General features: G+C 44.5%; 1 non-coding gene across 1 annotated transcript; it reads left to right on the top strand.

The window, feature by feature from the left end:
• Positions 1-22,966: 22,966 nt before the first annotated feature.
• On the top strand, positions 22,967-23,041 carry Trnal-caa (transfer RNA leucine (anticodon CAA)). Its single transcript has one exon. It is a non-coding gene; the product is annotated as a tRNA-Leu (tRNA).
• Positions 23,042-23,775: the final 734 nt, after the last annotated feature.

Genomic DNA, 23,775 nt, shown 5'->3' with positions numbered 1-23,775 from the left:
ATTGATGATAACAAGATTGTTTGTTACACCGAGTAAGCAGCAGAAACGGGGACATCACATAAATTACGTGGAAGAATATGACGATTCCAAATTTATATGACAAATTCGTACTACTACTACAACTTTTCGATCTCATTTTTGAGAAACTGGAGCATATGTATGAAATGTGAAATTATTTCCTAACGTAAAACTTTTTACTTGTAGTAGGCCAAATAGGCACTTGACGTTGGTACCTCGTGAGTCATATTCTGTCGTGTCATTTATGTAAGTGATGTAGATAAAAGTGACGTTTGTGCTGAAACAGCCTCGTTTATATGGTGTCTGCTACAACTGATGCAATATTAGAAACATCTATTTTGTTTTATCTAGCAGACAGCGACAAGATAGATGTAACAAAATCAGGAAACCACACCACTGTTAGATAGTATTCTTATTAATAGCTTTCTCAGTATTGGACAACGGCCGCGCGGGATTAGCCGAGCCGTCTGGGGAGCTGCAATCATGGACTGTGCGGTTGGTCCCGGCGGAGGTTCGAGTCCTCCCGCGGGCATGGGTGTGTGTGTTTGTCCTTAGGATAATTTAGGTTAAGTAGTGTGTAAGATTAGGGACTGATGTCCTTAGCAATTAAGTTCCATACGATTTCACACACTTTTTTTTTTTTTAGTTGGACAACGACATTTTGATGTTTCAAGTAGCAAAATGTTTGACGATCTTTGATGAGCTAATAGATTCTTTCTTAAAAAGGATAGCATGCCGTGTGAAGCTGTAGCGAGAAAGAGAAAGTAATGAGCTAATAAGCAATAATAAGCGCAAATTTTCTGAAGAGTTCGTATTTTTCCCGGTCACGAATAATCCCACCCAGTATTAATTACGAGTTTTTTTTAAGGGGATAGGATGTCAAACTGGCCGACTGAGAGCAGGAGAGGCACCACAGGACATTTTTAATTTCCACTGTCTTGCATATAGGTTTGAGCCTTGCATTGCAAAATATAAACGTTTGAACTCTGCAGAGTGACATACTGTGGCATGCGACAGAAGAAGAGGGTTGGCACTACACTCTGGCACACCGAGGACCAAATAACGTACCTTACATTTAGTCGAACGTATATATTTTGTGTATAAAACTCTTCAGAAAGATTTACTCTACTAAATGGGCAAATTTTTGAAAAGTGAGTTTTTTCACATTTTTGATTTCCTATCTCAAAAGCTTGAAAGGGAGGGGGCGCCACTATCAAGTTTTTCCTAGGTTCAGAAATATCACAGATCCGAGGCTGAAAGCACAAACCATAGCCACGATTCACATTCCACATGTTTTACAGTTAAGCGCTTCTCCGTACTTCATCAGTAGCCTTGTGTTGCTGCTCGCCACCCTTCACGGTCATGGCACTCATCCTATTTCAGATCTGTCTTTCCCATCAATCCAGTTACGCCCGCTCTCAATGTTAATCTCGGCCGTCGACGGTTCCCCCTTCCTAGCGTCTACCAATCCAGGGCTGCTTTTGGTCACCGGCCTTTTTCCTTTCGCCGTACATGGCCACACCACTGAAGAGCTCTATTCTTAGTTCTTTGTACGACTGCTAGCCCCACATCCATTATCTCCCTAATTTGCTCATTTCTTCTCCTCTCTGTCACGGATATCCTGCCTGCCCTCCTACTACCATCCATCTCTACCTCCTGTGCGCTGCTTCTCTGCCACTCCGCCAGGGTCCACCCTTCTGCACCAATTATTGTTTCATGAATCGTCTTCTTTGTTCGTTTTAATTTTGACCTGCTCTACAGCACTCCATTCAGCATCACAATTGGTCCACTTGCATACTGTATCCTGCCTTCCACATCTGCTTCACAGATTCCCGAGGTAGGGATAATCGATCCTAAGTATTTAAAATGATTAACTGCTTTAATATTTCCTAATATTTCCTTGTGGCAGTATTTCACCTATTCTCTCTACAAGATATCTTGTTTTTTCACATTTATTCTATGATCTCCTAGTTCAAATGCTTCAATAAACCGCTTTATCTTAAACATTACATCCTTTCTACTTTGTGCTATCAATATTTGATCATCAGAAAATAATAACGCTTAGAGGGTTCCATGTCGTAAAGGAGTTCCCATACCTTTGCACGACTGATTCCATGTTTCACACACACTGAAGTGCCAAAGAAACTGGTATAGCCATGATATGTAAACAGGCGGGATACGGCGCTGCGGTCTACAAAGTCTATATAAGAGAACAAGTGTCTGGCGATGTTGTTAGATCGGTTACTGCTGCTACAATGGGTGGTTATCAAGGTTTAAGTGAGTTTCAACGTAGTAGTGTAGTTAATCCACGACCGATGGGACAGAGCATCGCCGAGGTAGCGATGAAGTGGGATTTTCCCGTACGACTATTTCACGGGTGTACCGTGAATATCAGTAATCCGGTAAAACATCAAATCTCCGACATCGCTGCGGGCGGAAGAAGATCCTGCAAGAACGGGACCAACGACGACTGAAGAGAATCGTTCAACGTGATAGAAGTGCAACCCCTCTGCAAATTGCTGCGGATTTCAATGCTGATCTATCAACTAGTGTCAGCGTGTGAACCATTCAACGAAAGATCATCGATATGGGCTTTCGGAATCGAAGTTCTACTAGTGTAACCTTGATGACTGCCCGACAATCCTTTGCGCTTCGCCTGGGCCCGTCAACACCGATATAAGACTGTTGATTGGTAACGTGTTACCTGGTCGGACGAGTCTCATTTCAAATTGTATCGAGGGGATGGACTTGTACGGGTATGGAGACAACGTCATGAATCCATGGACCCAGCATGTCAGCAGGGGACTGTTGAAGCTGGTGGAGGCTCTGTAAAGGTGTGGGGCGTGGGCAGTTGGACTGATATGGGACTCCTGTCGCATCTAGATACGACTCTGACAGGAGACACGTACGTAAGTATCCTATCTGATTACCTGCATTCATGTCCATTGTGTATGCCGACGGGGAATTCCAGCAGGTTAATGCGTCACCTCACACCTCCAGAATTGCTACAGAGCGGCTTTAGGAACTCTCTTTCGAGTTTAAACACTTACGCTGGCCATAAAACTCCCCAGACATGAACATTATTGAGCATATATGCGATGCCTCGTATCCTTACGGATTTATGGACAGCTCTGCAGGATTCGTGCTGTCAGTTCGATCCAACACTGCTTCAGACATTAGTCGAGTCCATGCCACGTCGTGTTGCGGCACTTCTGATGCTGGCTGGACACACACACACACACACACACACACACACACACATATATATATATATATATATATATATATATATATATATATATATATATATATATATATATATATATAAAAATTAAACAGGGTCGGTGAAGTCGAATAGCATTCCTGTCTAACTCCTTGAGATGTTTGGAGTACCTCAGCCAACTTTCTCTCTACTTAAACTACTGCTACGATAGCTGGTGTATTCTCCATGCTTCTATACCTGTCACACCATCGCTTCCAATATTGCAATGAAGGCATACAAGATCGCCCGACCATAAAACCTGCCTTGTCTTGTCGCACAATCCAACTCACTGTCTAATCTGGTTTTTAGTGTAGTGCCAAAATGTTTGCTGATCATCATATAATTGCTTCTGATTTCCTTTTTTTATAGACAAACACATTTACAATGCACACCATCTTCGGTATTCCCTTTCCTTTCATAATCTAAATGTCCAATTTACACGTAGGTCTCATCACTCAAGGGGAACTTAATTTGAACAGTTCTGTCACAACCTCTCCCGGCCCACTTGCTTATCTATTGATTGACTTTTTCAGGACCTCTTCTACTTCTTCCTCTAGAATAAGTCCCGTATTACATAATGTATGCTTCTGTATCAGACTTCTGTCACATGATCCCCTACTCCAGGTCATATTTCAAAATACGTATCCGAACTATCTCTGAGATAAGGTTCTTACATATTTATATTATGGTGTAAATTTTCTGGAATTTGTGTTTTTATTTGTACCTATGTATGTATTTATTTGCATTAAAAAATTAAATCCTCCATATTTTCTCATCTTCACCTCCACATATCTATTACACACAAGTTCTGTAATTTGTTCTGAATATTGTCGCCTTTGGGAAAACCAGAAACTAACAGAGTTGAAGCGTTTGGACTACGTTTCCATAGAAGTAAGTTGAAAATTACGTCAACTGATAAGGTTCTCTGGATAATTGGTAAGAAAAGGAGTACGTGGAGCGCTGACAAAAATGAAGGAGCAGGTTGATAGGACATCTCTTAAGTCATCAGTGAGTAACGCCTATGGTACTAGAGGGCGTTGTAGAGGGTAAAATATGTTGAGTAAGACACAAGTTAATACGTCAAACAAATAACTGAGGACATAGGGTGCAGATGGTCCTCTCAAATAAAGGGGCTGATACAGGAGAGGAATTCATAGCGGTTCTAGCATCGAACCAATCAGAAGGTTGAAGTCTCGTTCCAACTCCTCCTCCTCCCACCCCCCGCCACCCCCCCCCCCCAAAAAAAAGATAGAGTTCATCAGGTTGTGACAAAGTCCTAGCAAATATATGCAACGATTTAGAAAGGTCTTTTTTATTTATTCTACACTACTGGCCATTAAAGTTACTACACCAAGAAGAAATGCAGATGATAAACGGGTATTCATTGGACAAATATATTATACTACAACTGACATGTGTTTACATTTTCACGCAATTTGGATGCATAGATCCTGAGAAATCAGTACCTGGAACAGCCACCTCTGGCCGTAATAACGGCCTTGATACGCCTGGGCATTGAGTGAAACAGAGCTTGGATGGAGTGTACAGGTACAGCTGCCCATGCAGCTTCTACACGATACCACAGTTCATCAAGTGTAATGACTGGCGTATTGTGACGAGCCAGTTACTCGGCCACCATTGACCAGACTTTTTCAGTCGGTGAGAGATCTGGAGAATGTGCTGGCCAGCGCAGCAATCGAACGTTTTCTGTTTCCAGAAAATCCCGTACAGGACCTGCAACATGCGGACGTACATTATCCTGCTGAAATGTAGGGTTTCGCAGGGATCGAATGAGGGTAGAGCCACGGGTCGTAACACATCTGAAATGTAACGTCTACTGTTCAAACTGCCGTGAGTGTGAACAAGAGGTGACCAATGGCACCCCATACCATCACGCCGGGTGATACGCCAGTATAGCGACGGCGAATACACGCTTCCAATGTGCGTTCACCGCGATGTCGCCAAACACGGATGAGACCATCATGATGCTATAAAAAGAACCTAGATTCTTCCGAAAAATGACGTTTTGCCATTCGTGCACCCAGGTTCGTTGTTGAGTACACCATCGCAGGTGCTCCTGTCGGTGATGCAGCGTCAAGGGTAACCGCAGCCATGGTCTCCGAGCTGATAGCCCATGCTGCTGCGAACGTCGTCGAACTGTTCGTGCAGATGCTTGTTGTCTTGCAGACGCCCCCATCTATTGACTCCTGATCGAGACGTGGCTGCGCGATCCGTTACAGCCATGCGGATACGATGCCTGTCATCTCGACTGCTAGTGATACGAGGCCGATGGGATCCAGCACGGCGTTCCGTATTACCTTCCTGAACCCACCGATTCCATATTCTGCTGACAGTCATTGGACCTCGACCAACGCGAGCAGCATTGTCGCGATACGATAAACCGCAATCGCGATAGTTTACAATGCGACCTTTTTTAAAGTCAGAAGCGTGATGTTCCGCATTTCTTTTTCTTAAACGAGGCATCACAACAACGTTTCACCAGGCAACGCCGGTCAACTGATGTTTGTGTATGAGAAATGGGTTGGAAACTTTCCTCATGTCAGCACGTTGTAGGTGTCACCACCGGCGCCAACCTTGTGTGAATGCTCTCGAAAGCTAATCGATTGCATATCACAGCATCTTCTTCCTGTCGGTTAAATTTCGCATCTGTAGCACGTCATCTTCATGGTGTAGCAGTTTTAATGGCCAGTAGTGTAGTTACATACTTTAGTATTTTATACCAGGTTTTACAAAAGCATAAAATTTTGTGGCCTGCAGGTAGAATAAATGTATTTAAAATTTCTTGTGTGCACTTACTAATTTTTCAATGTTAGGTATCTACTTCTGGTTGTCGTAGCAGGCGCCCCATAAACTTGATCCTTCTTCTGGTAAGGTTTATCCTTCCCTTTTTTATATCGGACTTCTTTGGGTTTGAGTACCGTCAATCATATATATATCCATATATAAAATATACAGTATCGTTAGGACATTATTTTTTATGCACGTTGTAGACAGAACACACATGGTTCAGATATTGCTTGGTTACGCACTTCACTTGTAAAACCAATTTTTAACATTCTTCGAGAAAATCATGTTTCAAATTTTTCTAAATTTTTCTGTACCCCGTACCAGGGCTGATAAATGTGAGAATTGGCCGGCCGGGGTAGCCGAGCGATTCTAGGCGCTACAGCCTGGAACCGCGCGACTGCTACGGTCGCAGATCCGAATTCTGCCTCGGGCATGGGTGTGTGTGATGTCCTTAGGTTAGTTAGTTTAAGTAGTTCTAAGTTCTAGGGGACTGATGACCTCAGATATTAAGTCCCATAGTGCTCAGAGCCATTTGAACCAAAGGGGAGGATTATCGCACAATCATCTTAACAGGTCTGAAACGTCCGCTAAATCACGCAGCGGTAACAGGTAATTAGGATTGTGGAAAGGGCCTAGGGAGTTGCGGTCAGATTTATTTCACAATTGTAATTTATTATCATTTCGTTTACAAATACACTTTTTAAAGAAGCGTGCTTTGCGGCTGAAGGCCTCCAAATAGATGCTTTAGAGTAAGTTCAATTCTGAAAAGACATGACACACAATTAAATTCACAAATAAGGTAAATCGTATACATATATGAGATCAGTATGCGGAGCGGCTGAAGGCCGCCGGATTAAATCTTCAAAATTTCAGATATGCTATGATAATTATTGAAGGTAGAAGGCCACAATTTTTTAAGATGCTAACAGGGCTGATGGCCGACAAGGTGCACAGAAAGAGATAAACAAACGCAACAAGATAGCTGAAGGCCGCGAAGTTAAATTCTGCAAATTAAGGAAATACATATTACAACAATCGGTAAAACAATACATTAAGTTTAAAAATTTCCATTTTTCCAACACCAACGGCCGAAGGCTCACAATAACCTATAAAATCTTTCAGAGGAAATTACAATAACCTATCAAGAGCAGAAGGCGATAATGTTTGCACTTGAAGGAAACTCTGGGAACATGTTTCCATTGCTGAAGGCCCACAACTAACCCTGCCAAATTAAAAATATAAAATACAGTTAAATTACAACAATATTAAAACTGCGAAAGGATAATTAAGAAAACGGCATTCAGGACTCTCCAGTGGATCGGTCTGCCCTCATTCACTTAGGCGAGACAGGTGGTGAGTTCAGCCACACTTAATTCGTTCGAACCCAACGAAGAGACATTCACAGAACGACCAACCGACCGCTTACCACGACGGAGTACACGAGGATTCAAGGCCTCCCAAAAAATTACAAGTATCACTATCCCCAAACAAAAGCGTATGTGAACTGAGCTGCCAAAACTACACACCATGTTGGGCAGCAACAACAGGTGAGGAAAAGACACTGCCTAAAAACTACGTTAGCGGCCAGGGCAGGTAACCAGAACACTAACGGCCACAAGGCAGAAAATTCCTCTGGTGCACTTGACTATGGATGAATTAATTTGATCAATTCCACCTGACGGCGGCTGTTTAAAACACTTCACTCGTCGTTGGTCACAGGAAAACCTCTATAACAGCAACGCCGGAAGCAACAACGTAATGCTCAACAAAACTACTCAACTTTCACAGTCCAGGGCAGGTAAGCAGATCACTAACGGCCACAAGGCAGAGAATTCCTCTGATGCACTTGAATATGGATGAATTAATTTGATCAATTCCATTTGACGGCGGCTGTCTCAAACACTTCACTCGTCGTTGCTCACAGGAAAACCTCTATAACAGCAACGCCGGAAGCAACAACGTAATGCTCAACAAAACTACTCAACTTTCACAGTCCAGGGCAGGTAAGCAGATCACTAACGGCCACAAGGCAGAGAATTCCTCTGATGCACTTGACTATGGATAAATTAATTTGATCAATTCCATTTGACGGCGGCTGTCTCAAACACTTCACTCGTCGTTGCTCACAGGAAAACCTCTATAACAGCAACGCCGGAACCAACACTTGACTATGGATAAATTAATTTGATCAATTCCATCTGACGGCGGCTGTCTCAAACACTTCACTCGTCGTTGCTCACAGGAAAACCTCTATAACAGCAACGCCGGAAGCAACAACGTAATGCTCAACAAAACTACTCAACTTTCACAGTCCAGGGCAGGTAAGCAGATCACTAACGGCCACAAGGCAGAGAATTCCTCTGATGCACTTGAATATGGATGAATTAATTTGATCAATTCCATTTGACGGCGGCTGTCTCAAACACTTCACTCGTCGTTGCTCACAGGAAAACCTCTATAACAGCAACGCCGGAAGCAACAACGTAATGCTCAACAAAACTACTCAACTTTCACAGTCCAGGGCAGGTAAGCAGATCACTAACGGCCACAAGGCAGAGAATTCCTCTGATGCACTTGAATATGGATGAATTAATTTGATCAATTCCATTTGACGGCGGCTGTCTCAAACACTTCACTCGTCGTTGCTCACAGGAAAACCTCTATAACAGCAACGCCGGAAGCAACAACGTAATGCTCAACAAAACTACTCAACTTTCACAGTCCAGGGCAGGTAAGCAGATCACTAACGGCCACAAGGCAGAGAATTCCTCTGATGCACTTGAATATGGATGAATTAATTTGATCAATTCCATTTGACGGCGGCTGTCTCAAACACTTCACTCGTCGTTGCTCACAGGAAAACCTCTATAACAGCAACGCCGGAAGCAACAACGTAATGCTCAACAAAACTACTCAACTTTCACAGTCCAGGGCAGGTAAGCAGATCACTAACGGCCACAAGGCAGAGAATTCCTCTGATGCACTTGAATATGGATGAATTAATTTGATCAATTCCATTTGACGGCGGCTGTCTCAAACACTTCACTCGTCGTTGCTCACAGGAAAACCTCTATAACAGCAACGCCGGAAGCAACAACGTAATGCTCAACAAAACTACTCAACTTTCACAGTCCAGGGCAGGTAAGCAGATCACTAACGGCCACAAGGCAGAGAATTCCTCTGATGCACTTGACTATGGATAAATTAATTTGATCAATTCCATTTGACGGCGGCTGTCTCAAACACTTCACTCGTCGTTGCTCACAGGAAAACCTCTATAACAGCAACGCCGGAACCAACACTTGACTATGGATAAATTAATTTGATCAATTCCATCTGACGGCGGCTGTCTCAAACACTTCACTCGTCGTTGCTCACAGGAAAACCTCTATAACAGCAACGCCGGAAGCAACAACGTAATGCTCAACAAAACTACTAAACTTTCACAGTCCAGGGCAGGTAAGCAGATCACTAACGGCCACAAGGCAGAGAATTCCTCTGATGCACTTGAATATGGATGAATTAATTTGATCAATTCCATTTGACGGCGGCTGTCTCAAACACTTCACTCGTCGTTGCTCACAGGAAAACCTCTATAACAGCAACGCCGGAAGCAACAACGTAATGCTCAACAAAACTACTCAACTTTCACAGTCCAGGGCAGGTAAGCAGATCACTAACGGCCACAAGGCAGAGAATTCCTCTGATGCACTTGAATATGGATGAATTAATTTGATCAATTCCATTTGACGGCGGCTGTCTCAAACACTTCACTCGTCGTTGCTCACAGGAAAACCTCTATAACAGCAACGCCGGAAGCAACAACGTAATGCTCAACAAAACTACTCAACTTTCACAGTCCAGGGCAGGTAAGCAGATCACTAACGGCCACAAGGCAGAGAATTCCTCTGATGCACTTGAATATGGATGAATTAATTTGATCAATTCCATTTGACGGCGGCTGTCTCAAACACTTCACTCGTCGTTGCTCACAGGAAAACCTCTATAACAGCAACGCCGGAAGCAACAACGTAATGCTCAACAAAACTACTCAACTTTCACAGTCCAGGGCAGGTAAGCAGATCACTAACGGCCACAAGGCAGAGAATTCCTCTGATGCACTTGACTATGGATGAATTAATTTGATCAATTCCATTTGACGGCGGCTGTCTCAAACACTTCACTCGTCGTTGCTCACAGGAAAACCTCTATAACAGCAACGCCGGAAGCAACAACGTAATGCTCAACAAAACTACTCAACTTTCACAGTCCAGGGCAGGTAAGCAGATCACTAACGGCCACAAGGCAGAGAATTCCTCTGATGCACTTGACTATGGATAAATTAATTTGATCAATTCCATCTGACGGCGGCTGTCTCAAACACTTCACTCGTCGTTGCTCACAGGAAAACCTCTATAACAGCAACGCCGGAAGCAACAACGTAATGCTCAACAAAACCACTCAACTTTCACAGTCCTGGGTCGGCGAGCGACGATGCTCGTACCGATCGGACACCTCCAGACAGACTCCGTCACTGTGGAGAGAGCGCCAGCGGCCCAGTCGAATACGCCGCACGGAGATATCCTCGGACCAACCGACCGACCAACCAACACTCCAACAGAAGTCAGGCCCGGCTTAAGTGATGCGTGGTGGCAACGGCCGGGCGGCCGATGTCCACGCAGGGCTCACTGCTGCTGCGAGCCGGCCACTGTCTGGCCCGGGCTGCGTTCCAGACGCGTTGCAACTGACTGCCAGGGCCCAACTCACGACAAGAACTGGCACCGTGAACTCTCCTCCTCGCACGTTCCGACTGACCCCACGACAGATGACAACCGGGAAGTAATAGCAGCCGAGCAAAGATCCTATCGATACGCGCTACTATCGTCGATGACGGTCCGGCAAAAAAACGACTCAGTAAGGCAAGTAATTTAAATCAACGTGGTGAGATGGAAATACTTTAAAACAGGGTGTAAAATACCAAATGGTGGGACGGCGAGCCATGCACGGCTCAATGTCATGCATCCAAGCTGCTGACAAGAATGATATGCAGAAGAATAGAAAAGAAATTCAGGATCCATTAAATGACTGTCAGATTAGCCTTAGGTAAGGTGAAGACAACAGAGAGATAGTTGTGACGTTGTGTTTCATAATGGAAACAATACCTACTAAAATTAAGAAACTTTCATACGATTTGTGGATCTGGAAGTAGCGCTCGACGGTGTGAAATGGTGCAAGATATTCTAAATTTTGTGCAAAACGTGAGTAACCTATAGGGAAGACTGATATTATACAATATGTACAAGAACCAACAGAGAACAACAAGAATGGTTCATGTGGTGTCACCGCCAGACACCACACTTGCTAGGTGGTAGCCTTTAAATCGGTCGCGGTCCGGTAGTATACGTCGGACCCGCGTGTCGCCACTATTAATAATTGCAGACCGAACGCCGTCACACGGCAGGTCTAGAGAGACTTCCTAGCACTCAGCCCCTGTTGTACAGCCGACTTTGCTAGCGATGGTTCACTGACTTCTACGCTCTCATTTGCCGAGACGATAGTTAGCATAGCCTTCAGCTACGTTATTTGCTACGACCTAGCAAGGCGCCAGTATCCGTACTATTGATATTGTGAATCATGTACCACAAAGAGTGACGTTCTCCATGAATGGTTTAAAGTTAAGTATTCCACCAGCTACGTCCGTTTTTCTCAATTCTAATTCCCTTGTCATGTTTCCAGATCTCACGCCACCCTGCGTGAGCTAAAACGTGTCCATTTCGGCCTCCTTTAACAAAACGGTTGGCTCTCCTGCCAACCACAACATTGGCGACGAGAGTACAAGTGTTCTTATCTAAAATGCCCTGATTTACTTGAGTAATGGCTTCGCCACAATCTCCAGATGTACTGTCCGAATTTTATCGCTTACAGAATCAGCAGACGCAGGCCTTACTAGATGCCCTTGGACAGCTCGTCCGGGGTCCACGTGCGATGCAAAACGATGCGGCAACAGCCGCTTCACCGCTAACGCAGCCACAACACGCTGTTGCACCCACTTTTCGACCTTTTGATGCGGCACTGGAAAGTTGGACGGAGTGGTCACGCCAATTTGGATTCCATCTCGCCGCCTACAGACTTCAAGGTAACGAGCGGCAGCCTTTTCTGCTTTCATCCGTCGGAGTGACCACGTACCGTGTGATAGTCAAATTATTTCCCCGACGCGACGTAGCAACTCTGTCCTAAGAAGAAATTTTGTCTGCATTAGATGCATATTTCAAAGAATCAGTCAATGTAGTTGCCAAACGGTATACCTTCTTTCGTACAAAACGTACGGCAGGTCAGACTAATCGGGAGTGGGTTGCAACCTTGCAAGGCCTTACTAGGGATTGTGCTTTTGAATGTCAATGTGGACTCCCTTATTCAGATACCATGGTACGTGATGCAATTGCACAGAACGTTTCTGATGTTCATATAAGGGAACAGATTTTGAAACTAGTAAATCATGTGATGGACATATTGGATTGGCAGGACACAGTTGACTTTGCTCAGGAATCATTTGAAACTTCGTCAGAAGTGTGTCAGGTTAACCGGCCCGCCGGGCGAGCTGCACGGAGCAGTAAACAGCCCTCGCGCCCGGCCCAGCCGCTGCCTCCAGGCCCTCAGCCACGTGTACCGCGCCGGCAAGCAAATAAATTGATCAAATCATGCCCTCAGTGTGCTACTAAACATTCACGTGCGAATTGCCCGTCACGCCAAGCTATTTGCTTTTATTGTAATAAAAGAGGACATGTTCAGAGTGTTTTCCAGAAAAAGCTCAGATCTGAAACTCAAAACCGTTCCAGACCCTTTGCTTCGCGCCGGAATCGGAATCGAACCAAGGATATTCAGGCTCGCGAAACTTCGCCCATGGAAATTCATGTAGTTCATTCCACTCCGCGCAGTGCCACTCTCTCTAACAGTGACTGTGTTCGTCCCACAAATAGTGTGCGTCGACATCGCCGGAACTCCCGTGAAGTCGCAAGTGATTATGTATCAGTGTCAGTTCACGTTGCACGAGGCAGTCGCTCTTGTCGTCAGCAGGACAAACTTTTTGTGGACTTGGCCATTAACGGCAAAGTGATACCTTTCCAGCTCGATATCGGAGCTGCAGTTTCACTGATCAATCAAGACACTTACAAACTGCTGGGCACACCTCCGTTGCGTGCCGCAAATGTTACGTTAAATAGCTACTCCGGTCAACGTATCCCTGTGTTAGGACAGTGCAGCCTTCTTGCAACATACAAAGGACAAACAAAACTTGTGTCATTTTACGTCCTTCGTTCTTCTTCTGCAGTGAACTTGTTTGGTTTCGATTTATTTCAGTTGTTTAATTTGTCTATAGTAAATCAGGTCTTATCAGTGAACCAGACTGTGCCTTTAGACAGTGTTTCTCGTCTATGTGAAGAATTTGCAGACATTTTTGTACCGGGCCTCGGTTGCGCTAAGAACTATATAGCACATTTGGAATTGAAAGTAAACGCGCAACCGATGGTTCCTTTGAAAGGGCACGACCGATTTCCTTCCCAATCCTTTCCTAATCCGAGCTTGCGCTCCGTCTCTAATGACCTCGTTGTCGACGGGACATTAAACACTAACCACCACCACCACCTAAACGCGCAACCGAAATTTTTCAGAGCGCGCAATGTTCCCCACGCATTGCGTGATGAGGTCGCAAAAACGATTAGGAATCACAAGGTGTAATTGAACGTGTGCAGGCTTCTCTCTGGGCATCACCCTTAGTAATTTTGCCAAAATCTTCCGGAAAGTTGAGACTTCGTGTGGACTTCAAGGCAACAGTGAATCCACAACTAGTGTTTGCAACTTTTCTTTTACCCCGCCCGGAAGATCTTTTTGACAAAACTGTGGCCGGGTAAATATTTTTCGAAGTTGGACCTGGCAGATGCGTACTTGCAAATACCGGTGGACGAAGAATCCCAGCGCGTTTTGGAGGTTAACACGCATCTTGGTTTGTATCGATTCAAACGACTGCAATTCGGGTGTGCATCCGCCCCTGCATTGTTTCAGCAATATCTACAAACTGTTTGTGCGTCGGTCCCTGCTGCAGCAAATTATCTGGACGATATTGTGATCTCCGGAAAGACGGAAGAAGAGCATTTGGCCAATCTCAGAACATTATTTCAGGTCTTGCGACAAAATGGTCTTCGCTTGCGGAAGGACAAATGTGTGTTTTTTGGTAGAGACTTGCCATTTTTGGGACATGTACTCAATGCCCAAGGCATACATCCCAGTCCAACGCACTTGCGTGTCATACAAGACTTGCCGTCGCCGCAGAATTTGAAGCAGCTACATAGTGTGCTGGGAAAAATAACCAACTACCATCGCTATATTCCACATGCCTCTTCCATTTCAGCTCCGCTTCATCGCTTACGCCGTAAGGGTGTTCTGTTCGTCTGGACGACGGAATGTGACCGCGCCTTTCGCCAGTTGAAATCGGCGTTTCTTTCCAATACTTGCCTTAAGCCATTCGATCCCCAGAAGCCCCTCTTGCTGATGGCGGATGCATCGGATTTCGGGATCGGTGCTGTGCTTGCGCACAAAGATGGATCGCAAGATAGCCCTATTGCCTTTGCGTCCAAATTGCTCTCGTCTGCGCAAAGAAATTATTCACAGATCGAGAAAGAAGAGTTGGCTCTTGTATTTGGCGTTACAAAGTTTCGTGATTTCTTGTATGGTCGTCACTTTACCATAATCACAGACCACAAATCTTTGACATCGCTTTTTCATCCGACCAAGCCTGTACCTCCACGTACAGCGCAGAAATCATTCGCTGGTCTATTTTCCTCTCGCAGTACCGCTACGATATCTTGTATCGGTCCACTGCTAAGCACGGAAACGCCGATGCGTTGTCCCGCTTGCCTGTTGCTGAGGATAGGGCATTCGATTCCTCCGAACTTGCTTGCATGTGCATTGATGCGGAAACCGATGATGTGGTCGAATCGTTTCCAATTGATTTTCGTCGTGTAGCTACAGCCACAGCTGCCGACCCTGTCCTTGCTCCCGTTCTGCGTTTTGTTGCTACGCAATGGCCCTTGTCAAAGTCACGGATCGGGGACCCGTTGGTTCGCCGATTTTTTGCTCACAAGCAGAGACTTTTTGTACGACGTGGTGTTTTGCTGTTGCGTTCTGATAAAGATCAGTCCGGGGTCGTGGTACCACGTTAGTTACAGTCCTCTGTCTTACAGCTTCTCCACCGAGGACATTGGGGTATAGTGAGAACGAAACAACTTGCTCGTCAGCACTGTACTTGGTTCGGAATCGGTGCCGCGATTACGAATAGGTGCTCTTCTTGCATGGTGTGTGCCGAACAACAATCAGCACAACCGCGGAAATTCTTTGCATGGCCAAAAGCCACTTCCCTTTGGCAACGCTTACACATCGATTTTGCTGGTCCATTCTGGAATGCTCGATGGTTGGTTGTGGTAGATTCATTCAGTAATTTTCCTTTTGTTGTCCAGACGTCTTCCACGACGTCATCTGCCACCATCCAAGCGTTATCCGCTATCTTTTGCATTGAAGGTCTTCCACAGACTACTGTTTCCGACAATAGCCCACAATTCACGTTCGCAGAATTTCAGTCATTCTGCAAGGCCAATGGTATTCAACATCTGGCGTCCGCGCCGTTTTCGCCACAGTCAAACGGTGCCGCTGAACGTTTGGTCAGGACTTTCAAGTCACAGATGTTGAAGTTGAAAGAGTCGCATTCTCGGGAGGACGCGTTATTGCTCTTTTTGTCCTCGTATCGCTCTCAGCCCCGAGATGGTCGCTCACCGGCTGAGTTGTTCCACGGTCGCCCCCATCGAACCTTAATGCCTTTGCTACATCCGCCGCATCAGGTTCCTGTGCAGCGGCAGACACCTGCTTTTGCTCCCGGCGACGTTGTTTACTATCGCCACTATCGAGGTTCACGGCGTTGGCTCGAAGGGCGCATTCTTCGCTGCCTCGGACGCGCCATGTATCTGGTTTTGGGGGCCTCTGGTGAGATGCACCGGCATCTCAATCAGCTGCGCCTCTGTCGTCGCACAGGATCTGCCGCTCGCCGTCTGCTTTCAGCGACGGTACCGTCCGGTCAGCGGCCCGGGGACCCATCTACTGGCTCGCCTCAGCCCCAGGTGTTACCGAGCTGCCTTCCATTTTGCCCCATGGCGACGCGCCGCCGCCACCAGCGCCGCCGACGCCGCCACCGCCGCCGCCGCCGCCGTATGTTCTCCCGCCGGCGACGCCTACAGTGGACGCGTCGCTGCAACCGCCGGGCGCCTCCCTGGGTCACGCGCCGCCGATCGCTTCCCTTGACCAGTTGTCCTCCGACATGGAACTCTTGCCCGCTCCGGACCATATGTCGTCTTCGCCCGTCGGGAGCCCCGGCCCGATGGAGGTCGACCCTTCGGCCCCTCCTGTCTCTCTACGGGCGCATACACCGCATGTTGGTGTGCACCATGGAGCAGGTTTTCAGGCGTTTCCTAGCTCCCCGCGGTCCGAATGGCAGGGTGCGGGTGCACAGCCTCATCTGTAGTTAGGCTCCCCACCTCGTCGCATGTCCTCCCCACGGCGGGTGGAAGCCTTATACCACAACCGTACGCCGATTTGCGGGGGAGGAATGTGGTGTCGCCGCCAGACACCACACTTGCTAGGTGGTAGCCTTTAAATCGGCCGCGGCCCGGGAGTATACGTCGGACCCGCGTGTCGCCATATCAGTGATTGCAGACCGAGCGCCGCCACACGGCAGGTCTAGTCTAGACTCCCTAGCACTCAGCCCCAGTTGTACAGCCGACTTTGCTAGCGATGGTTCACTGACTTCTACGCTCTCATTTGCCGAGACGATAGTTAGCATAGCCTTCAGCTACGTTATTTGCTACGACCTAACAAGGCGCCAGTATCCGTACTATTGATATATTGAATCATGTACCACAAAGAGTGACGTTCTCCATGAATGGTTTAAAGTTAAGTATTCCACCAGCTACGTCCGTTTTTCTCAATTCTAATTCCCTTGTCATGTTCCAGACCTCACGCCAGCTTGCGTGAGCTAAAACGCGTGCATTTCGGTCTCCTTTAACCATACGGTTGGCTCTCCTGCCAACCACAACAGTTCATCAAGAAAGAAGTTGTCAGATTAGAAAGAATGTGAAACAGATATGCAGTGTATCTCCGCTACTGCGCGATGTATACATCGAAGTGACGGAAACGAACGAATTAGCTGTCCTGAGTGAAAATGCTGAAAAGTTACACGTCGTACTGAACGGAATGAAGAGTCTAATGAACACGGAATATGGATTGAGGATAAACCGAAGAATGGTCAAAGTAATGAGGAACAACAAAAATGAGCTTAGTGATAATCTTTAATTTGGGAACCACGAAGGTAAGGAGTTCTGCTCTCTTAGAGGCAAAATAACCCATGACGGACGGAGCAAGGAGGACGTAAAAAGCAGACGAACTGGGAAAAAGGGCATCAAACACAGTGCTGCATCTGAGGAAGAAATTTGTAAGAAAATACGGTTGGACTACAGTGAAACATGAAAGGTGGAAAGCCCGGAACAAGAGAGAATATAAGCGTTTCGGGTACGGTGCTGGAAAACAAAGGAAAAAATTATATGGACTGATAAGGTAAGGAACGTGGAGGTTCTCTGCAGACTCGGCTACGTAGAAATATATGCCGGCCGGTGTGGCCGAGCGGTTCTAGGCGCTTCAGTCTGGAAACGCGCAACCGCTACGGTCGCAGGATCGAATCCTGCCTCGGGCATGGATGTGTGTGATGTCCTTAGGTTAGTTAGGTGTAAGTAATTCTAATTTCTAGGTGACTGATGACCTCAGATGTTAAGCCCATTAGTGCTCAGAGCCATTTGAACCATTTTTTTAGAAATATATGGAAAACACTGAAAAGAAGAAGGACAGGATGTTAGGACATATATCAAGACATCAGGGAATGACTTCCATAGTACTAGACGGACCTATGGAAGGGTAAAAACTATAGAGGAAGACAGAGATTGGAATACATTCAGCAAATAATTTGGTACGTAGGTAGAGTGTGCTACTCTGAGGTGAAAAGGCTGGTACGTGAGAGAAATTCGTGGCAGGCCGCATAAAACTGATGACTCACAAAAAGAAAAAGCTTTTCTTTTCCGGGTTTCTGACTGTCCACATTTCACTTCCATGCAATACTTGCTCCAGACATACATTTTCGGGTATTTTTTTCTCATTTTCATGTCAATACCTGATGTCAGTGAACCTTTTTTAATTTAAGGAAATTAACTTCATCTGAGCCATTCTATTTTTATTATTTTTCTTACATCGGCTGTCCTGTGCAAACTTGCTTCCAAGACAGCAGAATTGTCTTATTTCTTACTCTACTGTGTCATTCTCAAATCGTTCATCATGCTTACCCGATACAGAGCTTGTGTTTCACTTGGATACAGCATCTGTTGAAAATTAATTCTGGTCTGAAACATTCTGAATGTGAGAAATAAGAGAGTATGAATTTTGCGCCGGCCGCAGTAATCTGAAGACGGTGGCATTTAAATTAAATCTATTGGCTGCATCCCATGGGACGCACAAAATGAACTGCGGAATGTTAACGGGCAAAGTGGTGCACTGCTAAATCCAGGCAGCGAGCCTCAAGGTAGAGTTTCATTTAATTCGGGAATTTGTAATACTATTTTATGTTGTTCAGTAATTACCTGGCTGATTATACTGCATTGTTTAGTAGTTACATTCGTTCACACAGCAGTAAAGTAGATAAGGGCGTGCAATGTTGGTTTTTCGTGTGCCAATATTTATTTCTCGTTTTTAATTAGTTACAGAATAAAAGTTAATTTTGTAACTGATTTTATTCATTGGCGGTCAGCCTTTAATTTCAGGGACGTAATCAATGACGGCTGTTGTAGAATCAGTTGGGATGTGAGTTTCTTACATAAAGCCAAGGTTTTCGACAAATTAATTTGATTTTTCTTAAATGTTTCGATACTTCTGTGGTACCTCCTTCTCGTTCCAGTCGTAAAACTATCCGTAAGCGTAGCTGAGTACAGAAAATGTAACGGGAGGTACATTATTCTTTCATCTCAGCGCAATGGCTGTTCGCTTGCTCCATCTTCCCAACTCTCTGCTCTCGTTCGGTCGATACCGCCAAAGTTTGCCTGGAAGTAAGCTTGTCGACATACAGACTAGACAAACACTCAAACATTTACTGTTATCACTTAGTTAACTCATTACACTGTATATTTTTAACTCTTCCAATATATCTTCCTTGTTTGTCTTTACTAGAACTACACTTGCTGCGAGAACAACTCTCACACATCTGAAGTCTTCTTGGCAGAGTCCACCTTTCATATGCGTATATAAAGAGCCATAAGACCTTTTATTTGCTGGCCTTTCTCATTGTTTACTTCCTCTTTGTCCTTTTGATTGTTTTCCAAATCACACTGAATGAATTCGTTTTTTCTGCAATAGCGACAGCATTTAAGACAGGCCACTCGAAATCTACGCTATGGTCACCCTCTTTCAGCTGCAGGTTGGCTGTCTGATGACTTGCTGGGACAACAAAAAATTGATTCCGAGTATGTGACATAACTGTTAATCGAATTTTAAATTTTAAATTGCTATTATAATCTACACATTAAAAGGTCTAATCTTACGTTAAAGATACGACACAATAAGTTGATATCAATGTTAGAAATGTGATCCGGTAAATTTCACTTGTATAAAGGATTGGACAGCTTACTGTGTACATTTAAATAGATTCTAACATTCAGGGCCATGGACCCACACATGAAGGTGCTAATTTATAAATAAATATAAAATTACGAACAAAATTAATTTATTATATGTATCGTATGTTTTTGTTTGTATGTATTGTGGTCGTCTGATTTCAGGGCTAAGCAATTAACTTAATGAGCTAAATATATTACAGAGGAAAATATACACAAAATTACTGTTATATTTTCCAGTTTTCTGTTTCAAATTGTAACATGTGAACTAAGTATTTTAAGACATTCGATTAACTGGACTTGTCGTTTATTACAAGTACACATTTAGTATGTAATATAGTCAAATGGAATCAAATAAAAGCTATCACCTTAGAGTGACATTTGCTGCCTAATCTTGTATATTTGTTAATGGCTAAAGTAGCTTCCACATAATCTACACAAGTGTTTGATAGTATCGTTGCCTGTTGCTATTTACGAAAGCGAAAGATTTCAGCTTTCGACATATTTAGAGTTCAGAAATGTAACTTTTAAGGGCTGCCAAAGATGTAGAAAGGCAGAAAGACAGAACTAGAAAATTCGTGGGCTACTCGGAAAGTAAGGTCCGATCGATCGCGAAATGGAAACCACAACAACGAAATTCAAAATTTGTTATTTGAAACAGTTTGCTACACCTTCCAGCTACTTCACTACACAGTCACCTGTCCAAGTTAGACATTTGTCGTAACATTTGTCATAGCTCTGTGCGAACTTTCCAGTACCCTTGTCAAATAAGGCAGCCGCCTTTGCTTACCACAACGTCTCTGTACTGACCTACAGCAACACCGACTTAAAGGAAGGCCTCAGCGCTTGTTCGTCGCGTCACATCAGCTAGGCACGGCGAACGCCAGGTCTGTTGCAGGCATACTCATAATGGTGGTGTCTCCCTCTCTGACACAGGAAAATGTGAAACTATTGACGGTAGTTGACCAACACACGTTGTTCTGAGAGATTTCTGCAATCAATTAATTGTGCAATTCATTACACTTCTTAACAAATAATGTACTCCTGAACTTAAATTTCTACATGTTTTAAGGATTGACGTACAAAAACAACTTCATGGTCCAGCAGCAACAGAATTCGTGCTTCTTTACCTTATTTGTAAACCTGAGGATGTTACGTTTGTACTGGTTTGCTTTTACAAGAAACTGTGAACACATTTGTGCTCTTCTTTAGGTATCTTGGTTCACTATGGGGTGAGTAGCACTGAATGTTAATGAAATATGTTGCGATTGTACACGTTGGGGGAGGGGGTGGGGGACAGAAGAAGAGGCAAAAGAGAGATACTTGTTTTATCAAATAAAAATTTTTATCTTATAAAGTTTCTCCTTTCAGTTGCAGGAGGGGAATATTTATCTTTTCTAATGTGCATATTTAAAAAAGTTTAGCTCAGCGGTATTTTCGACGTATGAAGCTATTTTGTTTCCTGTTTCGAATTGCTTTCGTCGAAAACAACTGTAATCTAATGACTGGCAACAGTCACACGTAAATTAGTTCACATTTCCAGTGACGGTGCCGAACGAAAATAAATAAATAAAAGAAACGAGTTCATTGTAAGGGGGTCGGGGTAAGTTTCGATAACAAAATGGATCAAGTAAATATAGTTACTTGAATGTAAAATTTCCGAAGCTTGCAATGGGGCAAAGCATCTTCTCATGTTGATCTACGTTTGTTTCGACACGATTCAGTAATACAGAACTATGATCTTCATTTGTAGCTTTACGATAGTAAGAAAATTTTTCATCTAAATAAAACTGCAGAATCCAAAACAATATTAAACAGTTTGTCCAAAAATAAGCGATTTATAGTGATAAGTACTCCCAGGCGTTTCTGCCTGCAACAGACCTGGCGTTCTCCGTGCCTAGCTGACGTGACGTCACCAACAAGCGCCTAGGCCTTACTTTGAGTCGGTGATGCCTACAGAGGAAGCCAAATCAGGGATGTATAGGGGGTGATCAGGCATTTCTCACCGAAAACGCTGAACGAGCGCCCTCATTGTCCCTGCAGTGTACGCCCAAACATTGACATGAAGAAGGAAATGTGTGACAGGTACGTTATGTGGGGTTGTATGAAATCAGGCGAAACCTCGCTGTGGGAAGCCACACTTGGCTTACTGTGTGCTGAGAACTGAAAAGAGCCATGTTACGTGATTGACTGGCACACTACAGACACTGCCCGACGCATCTGTGCAAAACGTCATCGGATTTTTACTGTCCTTTCCATTTCTGCTACATATTGGACTTTACTTCCCCAATAATCATAGTATATTGAGCCATGTAATGTTGAAGGAACGTTAGAAGAAAACAAAGTGGGAGAAAAAAAGTAAGTAGAACCAGAAACTGTGCTAAGGGAACGGTGTTCAGAAGAAAGACTCTTCGACTGTCAAAATTTTATCAGTAAACTGTCGAAGTATTCGTAATAAATTTTCGAAATTTATCGCCCTCCAGGAGTGTTCTCGTGCACAAATTATTCTTGGGACAAAGAGCTGGCTGAAATCAGAAGTGGAAAACTCTGAGATATTTTGTGAGTCTTGGAACGTATATCGGAAAGACAGATTAGAGGTCATAGGAGTGGGGAGTGTTCATTGACAGAAATATTGTCTCTGTATAACAGGTTTAGGTGAAACCAAGTTAATTGTTGGATGTTTTTACCGCTCAGTTCTAGAGTCATTCAGAGAAAATCTACCGTCAATGCAATAGCAGGTAAATACCCAGATCATGCAATACTGGTTGGAGGCGACTTTAACCTGCAGGTGTAGACTGGGTTGTCTATGGATTCATTGCGTGGTTTACAGACAGACCGTCATGCGAAATACTTTTGAACGCGTATTCTGAAAATTGTCCTGAGCAGCTAGCTCGGCAGCCCACATGCAATGGAAATATCTGAGACCTTGTAGCTACGAATTGGACGGTTCTTATCGACAATGTCTGTATAGAAACGTGAATTAGCGATCATTATGTCATTATAGCAACTGTAATTACATGAAACTTCCTGGTAGATTAAAACTGTGTGCCGGACCGAGACTCGAACTCGGGACCTTTGCCTTTCGCGGGCAAGTGGCAGAAGTAAAGCTGTGAGGACGGGGCGTGAGTCGTGCTTGGGTAGCTCAGTTGGTAGAGCACTTGCCCGCAAAAGGCAAAGGTCCCGAGTTCGAGTCTCGGTCCGGCACACAGTTTTAATCTGCCAGGAAGTTTCATATCAGCGCACACTCCACTGCAGAATGAAAATCTCATTCTGTAATTACGACAGTTAATATATGAGTCAAGAAGGTTTGGAGAGTGTTTCTGCTAGATGGAGCAGATACGCAGTTATTGAAATTACACTTAAACAGTGAATTGGCTTAGTTCCAGTAAGTTGAGTGTAGAGGAATTATGGGAAAATTTTAAGCAGATAGTAAAGCGTGGTCTGGAAAGTTATGAGCCTAGTAACTAGATAAAGGATGGAGAAGACGCACCATGGTTTAATAACGAAATTCGCGGTATTCTGAGGAAGCGGAGGCTGTTGCACTCTCGGTTCGAAAGGGAACACATAAATGATAATAAGGTTCGTAGAATTCGTGGGTCTGTGGAAATATGAATGCGCGAAGCATATAGCAACTACCACTGTCAAACATCAGCCAAAGATCTGGTAGAGAATCTTTTTTATTGGGTGCCTACGGGCTCAACGTTCCGGGAATGCAATTCAAACAAATAACATTGGTAGTTTTATTTCTATAAAGCGAGTGACAATTATTAACTTTGGAGGTTCACAAGTAGCAGTAGCAAGCGAGGGGCGACATGAAAAATTATTTACAATCCTTGATATGTGAACTGACCAGGCAAGTTTACACACGTCACTAATAACTAACTTCCACGATCTAGTGATGATTTGAGCCGCCGAGTCTGGCAGGAGCGGCGTTTATAT

This window comes from Schistocerca gregaria, chromosome 9 (assembly GCF_023897955.1).
Source record: "Schistocerca gregaria isolate iqSchGreg1 chromosome 9, iqSchGreg1.2, whole genome shotgun sequence".
NCBI classification, from domain to species: Eukaryota; Metazoa; Arthropoda; class Insecta; order Orthoptera; family Acrididae; genus Schistocerca; species Schistocerca gregaria.
This window is presented reverse-complemented; position numbering and strand designations above follow the sequence as displayed.